A 13,263-nucleotide genomic window follows, 5' to 3' on the forward strand; every position below is an offset into this window, starting at 1 on the left:
TATATGTTTAAATATAAAAGTTGCGCCTATGAACTCGTGCAAGAGATGTCATTATTAAAGCACTACAGTGAGTTTAATAGTTTGGTCTTGTTGGGTCTTTGTGCCAACTAAATTAAATGAACGCCAATTTACGATACCACAAATAATTTTATAAAAAAAATAACATATTTTATTTCCTAAACATTTTAGAACACAACAACATTTTCAATGTATCTAACTCCGTTGCCAAAACGAATTCAAGACTAAAACTTATGATTTTTCAAAACACTTTCAAATAAATTATTTAAATTTTATGTCTCTACAGTCTAATTATTATAATATACTAATGTAATATCTGATATAATAAATATTCTATATTTATATAATATATCGTCTAATTTATTCAATCGTAGAATTTATATTAAATATCGTCCAATTTAACCAATTGGTACCCGAACCTAAATAAGTGCAAACCGGTTTCAGTGGCGTAAAAACAGTAAAACTGTATAGTATCACCTGGCAATTAAGATTTTACATAGAATCTCATAGTGCATCGAAGAATTTGGCCAGGAACTGTACTAAATATTAAATCTAATCAAATTGAAGACTGGGGGGGGGGAGGGAAAGTCTTTAATTACAAAAAAAAGTTTCTCTTGTGATAGTTGTAAACTTGCAAAATGACAAAACTGATAACAAAGGAAGCAAAACTGAAAAACAATGCTTGCAATTTTTTCTCCTTCTCTCGCAACGGTTTATGCAAAAAAAAAAAAAAAAAATGAGTTCTCGAAATTAAATTAATACAATCAGTAAATAAAAAAACAGATTTGAAGAAAAAAAACTGAAAATTAAAGCTTGCTATTTTTTTCCTTTTCTGTTTTGCATTGGGCCTTAACACTAAACATACCAACACTTAATGTATACCTATTTTTACCATAGCCGATCAAATGATCAGACTTTATGTTTCTCGATTGAATGTATGAAATATGGATGATAGGAAGGAAATAAACTCAAAAAATATTTTTCTTATAATTAAGCAAAATTGCATATTGCCAATATTTATGTATTACGAACACAGAGAAAAAGAATTTTTAATGCATTGCTCAACGCATTTTTTACACATACAGGGTGCTTTCATTGTACGTTTTCCGCAAACATATTTCTTCTAATTATTATTATTTCTATATTCTATTAATTATAAGAATTATGATTCCTATAATTAATATTATTTCTTCTAAGAAATTGTGCTGTCATGACTGTTTCGACATTTTTCTGGGTAAAAGCTAACAGTTAGTTTGAAATGAAGTAAAGCTATCAAAAAAAAAAAAAAATAGTGCGTGAAGTCCCTCCGCGCGGAAGAAGTTAAACTTCGCAACCTGCGACGTTAATTGTAGAAGAATCAGCAGTCGTAGAAGGATCACTAGTTCTATTCAACGACTCTTTTTCCTGCTCCACTCACTTCCGTACTCTGTAATCACGGTAATATTGTGTATTTTTCCCTCGTGGACCTCTTGAACTAGTGGAAGTGCTTGTGGTTGTCTCATCGTCTCGCCCTGGAAAATGTATTTGTATTAATAATGTATGTGAATGCGTCATAATGTAATTTCAGAAGAGAAAACCTAACAATCAATTGATATTCACAAGAGACGTACCTTGACATAACCTTAAATCCGTCGCATTGTCCGTGGGACTGTTTTCACTCATTTTTTACAATTGTTATCCACTAAATTTGAAAATAAAAAATACTACCCTATTAAATTATATGTGTATCAAAATAAACTAAATAAATATTTATAGAAAAACAATACTTTTATTATTTTTATGCTAGTGAGAACCACAACAATATGGAAATGAATGAGGGAAAACTGGATCCTACCGCGTGATTTCCCGGCCAATAAAAAATGTAGCGTTAAGCGTTTAACGCAACCTTGTTGGAAGTCGCATAAGAAGTATAACTTCAATAAAATATAAGCTACTTACTAAAACATTTAGTTTCTGTCACTTTTTCCAATCAAAAATGCCAATGTAAAATTTTAAGTACTTTCTTGAAATTTGAATTCACAGTTATTCTGATTGAAGTAACTACACAACAGTCTTTGCAGAAATGTGCGACTCATCGAATGCCATGCGTTGAACACGCATTGCATCGAAATTTCTGATCCGATGACCTTATAAAGCCATAAATTGTTCTCCCAGTCAAATGACCGGTTGTGGTAGAAATAGGCATACGAGAAGTATTATTCGAAACAAACGAAATACTAAAAATAATAATAATAATAGAATATTAACTGGGTAGAATTGTTAGAAAAAGTGATGAAGTGAGAAAACGATGATAAGCTCATTTTCGATGCAAAATGTTGGCGGCTCACAAAATAAAATAAACTCAAACTGACCGATTTGAAAACTGAAAGAAAATCGGAAGTGTTCTCCATTATTAATGACCATTCAATGTTAATATTCAGAGAATCACTCATGCATTAGAGCATCACGTGATTTGCTATCTTTGCCGGGCCAGTCACACTTTGAAGAGTGCCGACTTGAAATCACCCATTGCACTCCATTCGAATGACTGTGTGACCATTGAACTAACACTATTCGAACAATCACTTCGGTTCATCCCCCTACAACCAAAGAATGGAATAAAAATGTTGAAACAATCAATTTAACAGAGAGAATTCCATACCACTTAGTTTACTGAAAAATTGAAAAAATTTAGTTAAATCAATTAGGTTAGGCTTCATTACTAACTGATGAGAAAATAAGTCAATTCCTACTTAATGTAGAGAAATTTTATTTTAATTACTTTTTATTGAATAACTAGTGGGCTGCACCCCCTGCTCGCTAACGTTCGCCAACTCCCGAAAATTGCTACGCAATCTTATATGGTTTGCATCACTCGCTACTAACTTAGGTACATTGCAAATGCGCTAAGAATTCAAAACAATCATTCAAATCCATATAACAACTTTTTTTTAAAAAAAAAATTACATCTTTTAAGTAAATATTAAGTCATTAAAATAAATTTGAATTCAAATAAATGACATGTATGTCGTTAAACCTATTAGAAATGTGCTATAGTATAAAATCTTAAGATAAAATTTCTAAAACTGATATCTCTTTAAAAAGGTTAAAATTTTGGCTATAATTAAGTCTATTAAAAATTGAAATAAGTGAATTGCAATGGAAAAACCTGCATAAACAAATAAATTCTAGTAAAACAAATAAATTCGTGATATAAATCAAAAATCGTCAAATAAATTCGTAATATATAAATTCGCGAAAAAAAAAACGCTTTCGACAAAATACTAAAATAGAGATCTATCGACAAAGACTACTCACTTCTGCCTAGCTTATGCTCTCTCTGGTTATTTCAGTTTCCGTTTTTAAAAGCGCTATATGTTGAGCCATCTCAGCTAGATTTGGCATGTGACATTTTTAGCGACAATCATGGGTTGATTTTCTAGCGTTGCCATTCAGGGAGTTGTAATGAGGCTTTTTTTTGTCGCCGTGTAAGAGAAATATATATATAGATTACAAATTTTCTCCCATATAAAACTAAAATTAATTAATTACATTTAATTAATGAATTAATACAAATTGCATTAACATCAAGTGTCATCATCTACTTGTTTAAAAAAATATATTGAACTTGAATGAATAAATGAAAAGTATTTTATTAACGATGGAAAATTCTAACAAGATATAGGGAGAGTGTGAAATAGTAGAAATTGAAAAAAGTTTCATATAAAAAGTATTTAATTTTGAGTTCATTTTCGTAATTTTATAATTTTGAACCCGATCCAAAAGACAAGGGAAATCCTGAATCAAAACATTTAAATGGAGCGGCGCTGGCTCCTTCCAAGGAGGTGAACCGAATTCGTATCCCAGCTGTGGCTGGTCGATACGAATTCTGCATCCAGCTTACACCGATCACAGTGCTGACGTGAAATATCCTCAGTGGTAGACGGATCATGGGTTAGAGTCCCCTTGCGGTCAAGCTCCATGTAACGCAAATGCGGGTTAGTTCCATCAAGAGGTCCTCCACAAAGGCAAATTTCTCCCAATACTTGATCCAGTTGTTCCCTCGTCTTCTGTATCGGCCTCAGAATTACATAGCAAAAGTTGAACATTAAGCATCATTTTATTTTCATTATCTTTACCTGTTTAGATTTCTGCATTTAAGTTTGTTCTATTGGTGATAAATAGTGCCCGGATTTTGATGACCTAAAAAATCCCCATTAATGCCCTTAAAAAGTGCAAAAAATGCCCTTAAAAAGTGCGAAAAATGCCCTTAAAAAGTGCAAAAAATGCCCTTAAAAAGTGCGAAAAATGCCCTTAAAAATACGAAAATTGCGCTAAAAATGCCATGACATGACTTAAATATGACATGACTTAAATAAAGTAAAAATATTGAACTAAAACAATGTTTTACTCTTTAAAATTATTATGAGCCATTTCAAAAAATATAAAGCAATGCAATACTTGTTCTACGTTCATTAAAGTTTGAAAAATATGTTTTATATCCTAAAATAACAAAAAAAAAAGGAAAATATATTGACTCCAAAACATTTTCATTTTGTATAGAAACTTAAATGAATATAACAACTTCCATCTCATAATATTACTAAATATCAGAATTACATTGGATTATTAAATTTTTTTTGATATTTTGAAATGTAAACGAGCGTCTCTTGTCTGAAAGCAAATTTTTATACCTGGAGAAGCTTCTTTCAATGTTTACTGATGTTATTGGAGCGTACTTGAAAAAGACGGTCTCACTTACTGACAATTCTTCTTCAATTTGAAAAGATGTTGCTTCACCTGTTAATATCCTAGAGATTTTCTTCACTGTTTGGAAGCCAGTGTAATAATGAAAAATGATAAAAAAAATAATAAGAATTGGAAAAAACTAACAAAAAATTTAAAAAATGTTTTAAAATGCAAAATAAGCCAACAAATTTAAGGAAAAATGCCCTATAAATCTAAAAAAATGCTCTAAAAGACAAAAAATGTCCAAAAATGCAAAAAAATGCAAATGTCATCAAAATCCGGGCCTTAGTGATAAACATGTCACTTTTGCTTTCGCCGTTTAGAAAGCAATTGTAACTTTGATTAGTATTAGGTATAGGGTTCTATTCAAAGTTTGAGCACTCAAAATAACTGGAGTGATACAAATTCTGTTTGACGATTCAATGACAATACAAATTCTGCTTGTAATGGTTAAAAACTAGTATTCTGAACTGCACTGTACATTCATAATATTTCACTCATATTATACAGTCCCTGACCAAATTATTAAAACGCAGTAGAAGATTCTATGTAAAATTATAATTATCAGGTGATACTATACAGCTTTATTATTTTTACTCTACTGAAACCGGTTTGCATTCCTTGACGTTCGGATATCAATGGGTTAAATTAACAGGTATATAATATAAATTTGACGATTGAATAAATTAGAGGATATATTATATAAATATAGAACATTTATTATATCAGGTATTATATTAGTATATAGTTAGACCAACTTATTCGACATTCTGTAGTGTTTTAATAATGACATGTTTTGCATCAGTTTATATGCAATACTTTTATATTTAAACACACATGTAATGGGTTTTTATTCATAAGATATTTTACATACTTAATATTTGTATTTATTCTTAACGTATTGCGTTACAATGTTAACCCATTGATAGAGGAACGTCAACATATGCAAACCGGTTTCATCCCAGTAAAAGCAATGCAGATGTATAGTATCCCCTGGTAATTATAATTTTAAATAGAATCTTATAGTGTGTCTAATAATTTGGCCAGGCACTGTAAATAAGTAAGTTATATCATTAGAATATCAAACGACAATTTCACCACCATATAATAATTCAATATTCTTATAGCGAAATGCTGTAAAGGGAACAAAAAATAAAGAATTTTTTACTCAAAAGTACAGGACAGTCTTTTTTAAAGCTATAAGTTGCAAGCCTAGTAATAATATGACTAGGGACTGTAGTATTAACTGCACTGTACTACATTCATAATATTTCTCGCATATTATAAAATTCTAAATTCAGTCTTTGCGAAAACGGTAAATCTTTTTATTATTTTAAATATCTCGGGTTACTTCTTTGTAAGCATCATCCTAGAAAAAAAAAAGATTCAGTTTTTTGTTCTTTGAAAGAATAGTGAAATGATGAGTTTATTCTTAATACAAATTTGGAGCTGTCATTTGATAACAATAGAACTGTAAAACTTTTTAAAACGATCCTATTTATAGTATTTTTTAGGTGAAGGCCATCATCGTATTCAAATACTGCGATAAATTTTATACTTCCGTTGTAAGTACTGAACACATCTAAACTTTCATTCTTTTTTTGAATTGAAGGGATTGAAAATATCATTCCATTCAATAAATTCTCTACGTCAGTGCTTCCCAATTTTTTCTTCTTCTGGTTATGAATCAACTTCGAGATTATGAAGATCATTGTGACATATTAACCCAAAACAGGATTTATTTTGAAAAAACAAATTCAATTAATATGAAGAACAAAATTGTTTCATTACTAATAATCTTAAATTAGTGCGACAGTGTAATCCGCAGTTTTGGCTCTGTAACTAGCTGTTATACATTTGTTTTTAATGTGTGTAAATGAGCTGAAAATGAATAGAATAAAGCAGAATTATGATTTTTCTTGAAATTCCAACTGAAAAGAACTGGTATGTATGGTTAATAGGGGAGCATGTCACTATGTTAACGAATTTCGATAGTTTATTTTGTGATTTTAGCTTTATGATATTATATATTATTATTTATTGTAATTTATTATAATATATATAAATATATATATAATTATTATTTCACTTTTTGAAAAAATTCCCACTTTTTTTAACGTCATTTTCTTCTAAATAATTTCATAAATGCCACAAAAATATTAAATAAGATATGAACCCTAGGTTTCTGCGGAATGCCATTTGGGAACTGCTGTTTTACATCAATAAATATTTGATTAGACATTATTATTTGCGGAAAGTTGAAGAGATATTTTTCTAAATTATTCCTTAAAATGCATCTAAAATATTGACAAAATCTTTACTAAAGTAACTTTAAATGCTTTGATCAGGAGTTCTCTTGTCTTTTGGAAATAAAAATTATTCGCCGTGGCTGGGAAAAAAAAACCGTAAATACATGCTTATCTTGTAAATGAACACATTTTACTGAGAAATAAAAAAATTTCTCCTAAAAATTATTCTCCGTGACTCCGAAAAAAAGTGTTGTTGTTGTAGTTCATTTACGTCGCACTAGAGCTGCACAATGGGCTATTGGCGACGGTCTGGGAAACATCCCTGAGAATGATCCGAAGACATGCCATCCCAATTTTGATCATCTGCAGAGGGGATGGCACCCCCGCTTCGGTAGCCCAACGACCTGCACGCGAAGTCGAGCACTTTACGGTAGCACAGTTTAACGAAGACCAATACCGCACACCCTCGGTCCCTACGCAGACTGATCCAAGTGGTCACCCACCCGCACACTGACCGCAGCCAGTGATGCTTAACTTCGGTGATCTGCTGGGAACCGTGTCTTAACGATCAGTCCGCTGCGGGACGGGGGAAAAAAAAGCGTTAATACAGGCTTATCTTGTAAATCAGCGGTTCTTAACCTATGGGTCGCGAAGCATATTTCTTGGGTCGCGCTGAGTCGAACCTAAAAAGTTAGTAATACACCAAATAATAAATAAAACCAACACCTCCTTGAAGAAGTCATTGTGGCTTACTCAGCCTAATTTTGACTTTTTTTTGGGTCGCGACATGAACATATTTCTCAAATTTGGGTCGCGGCTTAAAAAGGTTAAGAACCACTGTTGTAAATGAACACATTTTACTAAGAAATAAAAAATTTTCTCCTAAAAATTATTCTCCGTGACTGGGAAAAAAACCGTAAAGACATGCTTATTTTTTAAATGAACATATTTTACTGAGAATTAAAAAATTTCGCCAAAAAATTATTCGCCTTGGCTGGGAAAAAAAACCTCGTTTGGACAATTTTCTAATATTATTTTGCAACATTCTATTTCTAAGAATTCAGCACAGATACTTTTTCATTTCTTTTGTTTTTAATTTCGAGCATATAAAACCAACTTTGAAAATGTTCGACTATGGAATCGGCTGAAAATTTGGCATACATCTTAATGATGGTAGTTTCCCGTTTTCGGTAAACTGAGATTCTTTTTCGACCCACCCTCCCTAATACTAAACAAATAAAGAAACAGAGTAGATAATTAATGTATCTATCGCATCGATAATTTTCATCTCCCGCATCTCACAATGCCTGCAAATGAAGGAGGGAAAAAACAAACAAAACAAACACCGCCAACTCATTGATTTTCAACGCACGGATGAGAGACGCCAAAAAATGGCGCTCATTGTGAAGACTAGGCAACCCGTACAAGGACGTTGACCCTGAAGGATGTTCGTTCGACTTCGGTCGATTTCGCTCGTCTGCTGCCCCGCACGACCACACAACCATCCGAAGGCGAGGATAGGGTGGACGCACTAAGTCTTCTGTATCTGCAGGTGGGTGAGTGTATCCTTTCTCCTCTTCTTCGCCAACTGGGTTACTGGGATGTCATCTTGCGCTTCCCATTTCAAGTTCGCGGGCATTCCCATGCTGTGATGGAATTCGGATGAATATGATGCTTCGCTCTTGGTTATCTTCGATTGCATCCTAAGAGAGAGATTATGCATTTTGTTTCTTTGTATTTCTACGCGAAAGAAGCGGCCACCGTAATTGCCAACTGTAACAATTTATGGTATTTTCGTTCCATATGTTTGTTTTTTTTCTAAGCGTTTAAAAAAAAAATAATGTGGTTGTGAATGACACGGAATGAATGAATGAATAAGGAGTTTCGATATCGCTTGCTTTTATAACGAGCTCAATTATGACTGAAATGTAAGTGAAACTTGCTATTATGCTGATATATAAAAATTATAAAATAAGTGCAACCATTTGTACAAATATGTGACGAAAAATATGTAAGAGATGCAGATATTACTTTTTTGAAATATTTCAAAATAATTATATGAAACTGCTAAATGTATGGAACTTAAAATAAAATATGAAAGTAGGAAATAAATTAATGTCCTGGACCAAATTATTAGACGCACTTTAAAATTCTGTGTAAAATTATAATTATCAGGTGATTCTATACAGCTGTATTGTTTTTACGTGACTGAAACCGGTTTGCACTTGTTTACGTTCGTGTATCAGTTGGTTAACATTGTAATGCAGTACGTTAAAAATAAATACAAATAGGAAGTGTGTTAAAAATATCCAGAATAAAAACCCATTACATCTTTGTTTAAATGTAAAAGCATGGTATATAAACTCGTGCAAAACATGCAATTATTAAAACACTACAGTGCGTCTAAAAATTTGGTCTAATTATTATAATATACTAATATAATACCTGATATAATAAATATTCTATATTTGTATGATATATCCTCTAATTTATTCAGTCGTCGAATTTATATTAAATATCGTCTGATATTAACCCATTGATACACTAACGTAAGCAAGTGCAAACCGTTTTCAGTTGCGTAAAAACAATAAAGCTGTATAGTATTATCTGATAATTAAGATTTTACATAGAATCTCATTATGAGTCTAATACTTTGGCCAGGGAAATAAAATAAGAAACTTAAATAAGGAAATAAAATAAGTAGAACTAAAATAAAATAAGGAAATAAAATAAGTAGAACTTCAAGTAAAATAAGAAAGTAGGGAATAAATTATGCATGAAGCCAATGTCTCTTTATTGTGAATTTCGACACAATATCCGCATAAGGTGTTTTGAGAGTATGCATCAGTATTATCGAATCCAAAGACATTGATTACTAATATTTCTTAGACATCAAAAACTAATCAGACTTTCACGCCCAATTTTAACTCAGTGAAAACCTCTCGACAGAATAACTTTAGTTGCTCTAGTTGGTATGCTTAACTGTAACTTATAAATAAGTTTCTTAAAACTTTTTTTTTCCTTTCGGAATTCATAATTTTCTCAATTGCTTTTTCAACTTTTTTCAAAAAAATTTTTTGGGGGAGGGGCATATATAGTGCATTAGAATTTTTTTCATCGATGATATTTGTACATATTTAGAATATGTTGATGTCGTACTATGGGACATTTGACATAATTAATTTTTTTACTATATATCTATACAGACAATTCATATATAACCATCCAGTGGTGCTGTTGTAGTGATAATAAGTAATTAAAAAGGTTCGAATGTGCAACAGGTTAGAGAGTGAATGGATATCTTTAATGTTTTTTAAACAATATTTAGTGAATTCACTGTTGTAGTCCCTGTCCAAATTATTAGACGCACTATAAGATTCTATGTAAAATCTTAATTATCAGCTGATACTATACAGCTTTATTGTTTTTACGAGACTGAAAATGGTTTGCACTTGCTTACGTTAGTGTATCAATGGGTTAATATCAGACGATATTTAATATAAATTCGACGACTGAATAAATTAGACGATATATTATGTAAGTATAGAATATTTATTATATCAGGCATTATATTAGTATATTATAATAATTAGACCAAATTATTAGACGCACTGTAGTGTTTTCATAATTGCATGATTTGCACGAGTTTATAGGCAATACTCTTATATTTAAACATACGTGTGATGGGTTTTTATTCAGGAGATTTTTTCTATACTTCCTATTTGTATTTATTTTAAACGTATTGCATTACAATGATAACAAAAACAATACAGTTGTATAGTATTACCTGATAATTAAGATTTTGCATAAAATCTTATACTGCGTCTAATAATTTGGACAGGAAATGCATTTAACATCTGAAAATATACAAAAAGGTAGTAATTGTTTACATTCATTTGGAAAAACACATTGATAACAAACAAGGATAATTTCTAGGATTTCCATCATATTACTTTTGACATAAACATTGCAACAATGCAAGTCTTAAATATTGTATGGGTATAAAGATGCATATTTTACAAATCAAATTCAAAAAAATTAATTATTTTCAAAAATGTGTTATTAGTTAAAGTATGTCAATGTGTAAATTTATTTTAAGGACTGCTGTCATGATACTTTTAACGGGTTATTTATGATAACAATGAAAGTATGTAAATTTCCACGCGAAACCTTTAGAGAAATTTTTTTAATTTCGTATAAATTAAAAAAAAATTGCTTAGAGTTTACAAGCAAATCCCTACGCTTACTGTTGTATAAATATTAAAAATGTAACTATTTTAAATTATGTTAACAAATACGTTAATGAAGATGGAGGATAATTAGAGAACTAATCCGATAAATTGTTAAATGATTGAAGTTAAGAGTTTATTTCTCTGAATCTATTAATATAAAAAGAAAGTTCTAAATAAATAAAAATAATACCGTCATTCGGGGCTACTTTGTGCAAATTCAAATTTGGCTTTTTTCAAGTGCTGTTATTCAGTATTATGTTTATTTCACGTTAAAAATGTGTGGAATTTGAAGATAGAAGTCTCTTCTATTACTACAAACATTTTTTCGAATTTTAAAACAATCTCAGAGTGTGTTTCGTTCATCCAATGTCAACAATTTTCCGAGGACGTCGTATGTCGAAAAGTGTGCGTGGAAACTTTAGCTGTGAAATGCAAAGACGTTGATAAAACAATTGTCGTAAGTGCAAAATTTTTTATTTATACATATATAAGCAATTATATCATGTTAGCTTTAAAAAAAAATTACAATTAATAACAAATAAACGGAAAATGAAAAAAAATGCACTGTGGGGCTACTTTGTGCAAAGTTTCATTCGTTTTTTTTTCAACGTAAAAATTGTCAGACGTTATAAAAAAAATACCTCGAACGAGAAATTACCTTGATTACACTTTAGAAAAGCTGCAACAATGTTTGCAAGCAGTTGCTGGTTGTATGGGGATTGCAGAAGCTTCTCGGAAGTACAAAAACCACAAAAATACTATCTCTAATAAAATTCACAAGAAACACATGAAACGTGCTGGTAAACTATTATTTTTCTTCTAATGAATTAATCAAACAATTTGACACATAAAAATATATTTTATAGGACATCAGGTGATTTTGACAGAAACTGAAGAGCAAGTTCTGTCGTGTTAATTCAAGCATGTTATGTTCAAATTTATCAATATTATAAATGTTAATGAATATGTAATAATTATTATTTTTGAAATATCATCCATTTCAATGTTAAAAAAAGTATATGGTTTCCTTTTGCTTAAACTCAAATGTTTTGAAATAAACATTCTTTTTAAGAAAACATTCTTCAAAGGAAATGTTTTTTTAACGCTGAAAATTATTTTCAAACTAATATCTTTACATATCTTGATGTTTTTGTCTTTAAAAATGTCAACAATTAACTTTTTTAACAATTTTACATCAATATATTACTAAAAACATGATTATTAAACTGAATTCCTATCGCTGCACAAAGTAGCCCCATTTGGGGGCTACTTTGTGCAAGTTATGTTTTGACTTATTATTAGTAAATATTACATACAAATAATGCCAATATTGATCAAATTCACTCGTCTGAGTCCAGTTATGAATATAATATTGATAAGTTTTACTAAAGTTTGAATTAACATAGTTTTTTTACATGTCAAAGTTCAAAAACTGCGAAATCCTGCACAAAGTAGCCCCGAATGACGGTATATAATTTAAAGTGGTTACAAATTGCTCTTTAATTTTTTCCATTTATGATATTCTCAACGATTTTAAACCCTATACTTTTTAATACACCTAAAAGAAACAAAGCGTTGATTTTTTTAAAATCTAATTCTTTAAAATTTCAATTCAGATATGTTACTTTTATAACAAGTTTTATAATTCTTATTAAGCTGACACCTGCTCCATTATCTTACGATTTTGAAGTGTCATTATTTTTATGTATTCTATAAAAACTGAATCTCGAAAGGAAAAAAAAAATCGTGCAGGTGACAAGTGTGAGATATATAATATGACATATGGTTGATTATTTGAAAATTCCATCTTGAAATTACAATTGTCATTTTTCCTTTTTGCAATTAATATGTTTGACGTCGTGATGGCTCAGGGGACAGAGCGTTCGCCAGCCATTGAGGTGAACCGGGTTCGAATACCAGCGTTGGCTTGTGGATACGAATTCCGCACCCGGCTTGCATCGACCACAGGGCTGACATAAAATATCCTCAGTGGTAGACGGATCATGGGTTAGAGTCCTCTTGCCGTCAGGCTAACC

At 30.7% G+C, this 13,263-nt stretch overlaps 1 protein-coding gene across 3 annotated transcripts in view; it reads left to right on the top strand.

The window, feature by feature from the left end:
* LOC107436731 (kelch-like protein 17) overlaps positions 1 to 13,263 on the top strand; it is an 85,408-nt gene that overhangs the window by 24,627 nt on the left and 47,518 nt on the right. The window contains exon 1 of one of the 3 annotated variants that reach the window (XM_087153603.1): positions 8,495 to 8,547. The exons of the other annotated variants lie outside the window; for them this stretch is intronic. The gene's annotated coding sequence lies outside the window, so the exon portion shown is untranslated. Of the gene's footprint in view, positions 1 to 8,494; positions 8,548 to 13,263 lie in introns of those variants that run through there. 3 annotated transcript variants of the gene reach the window in all.

This window comes from Parasteatoda tepidariorum, chromosome 10 (genome assembly GCF_982258835.1).
Source record: "Parasteatoda tepidariorum strain Cologne lab strain chromosome 10, Ptep-v5.0, whole genome shotgun sequence".
In the NCBI taxonomy this organism is placed as follows: Eukaryota; Metazoa; Arthropoda; class Arachnida; order Araneae; family Theridiidae; genus Parasteatoda; species Parasteatoda tepidariorum.